We start from the raw sequence: 1223 nt of genomic DNA on the forward strand, positions 1-1223 counted from the left end.
TCCTGGAATTAAAGGTGTGTACCACCATGCCTGAATATAAATTTATCTGGTAGGATCTTGCCACAAAGTCACACTCCCTTAGTCTGCTATCTCCTAGAACACAGGACTAGGCTCCATTTCACTTCCTGGTGCCTCTTTAATACTCAAACCTTATATTTTATATTTTTCCTTCTCAGCTTGCTATGCTTGTTCAAAATTCTCTTTATAAGACTTAACCAAAGAACAAAGTCTATGATTGTGGTTTCTGAGACTTCTTTAGTCAATGCAACTAATCTGAGTCTCTATCTTAGCTTCAGGCAGACTTTTCAGACAAAGGCAAAAAGTAGCCACATTCTTCACCAAAATACCACAAAACAGTCTTTAGGCCACATCTTCTCTACTGAAACCCTTTGGGTCAGGTCTGTACAATTCAAATCATTCACAGTAACAAAGTCTTCCATATTCCTACTAGGGTAGCTCATTAAGCCCCATTTAAAGCATTCCACTGCTTTCCAAATCCAAAGTCCCAAAATCCACATTCTTCCAAACAAAAGCATGGTCAGGCCGATCACAGCAATACATCAGTCCCACTACCAACTCTTGTCTTAGTTAGGGTTTACTGATGTGAACAGACACCTTGACCAAGGCAACTCTTATAAGGACAATATTTAATTGGGACTGGCTTATAGGTTCAAAGGTTCAGTCCATTGTCATCAAGGCAGGAACATGGCAACATCCAGGCAGGCATGGTGCAGAAGCCATGGAGAGTTCTATATCTTCATTTGAAGGTTGCTAGCAGAATACTGACTTCAAGGCAGCTAGGATGAGTGTCTTAAGCCCACACCCACAGTGATACACCTACTTCAACAGGGCCACAGCTTGTCTAATAAGGTCACATTTCCTAATAGTGCCATTCCTGGGCAGAGCATATACAAACTACCACACCTTTGTTACACCAGTTTCTTTTCTCAGATATTGATAAATATTGGGCCTAAAATGGATATTCATTTTTAAAAATTTGGTATGATGGGGAAGGGTGGTGATCTTTATCATTAATGAGATTAATCATAGTACAAACGCAAAGGCACAGAGAAGATTCCATTAAAAATCTTAAAGACAAAAACTCAGAATCTCTCAATGCTATGTCTTCAATAGAATAATGTATTTGTTACAGACATTAGAATATTTCAGGCGACATGCACTCACACACACACACACACACACACACACACACACACACGCAC

Source organism: Mastomys coucha, unplaced genomic scaffold, assembly GCF_008632895.1.
Source record: "Mastomys coucha isolate ucsf_1 unplaced genomic scaffold, UCSF_Mcou_1 pScaffold3, whole genome shotgun sequence".
In the NCBI taxonomy this organism is placed as follows: Eukaryota; Metazoa; Chordata; class Mammalia; order Rodentia; family Muridae; genus Mastomys; species Mastomys coucha.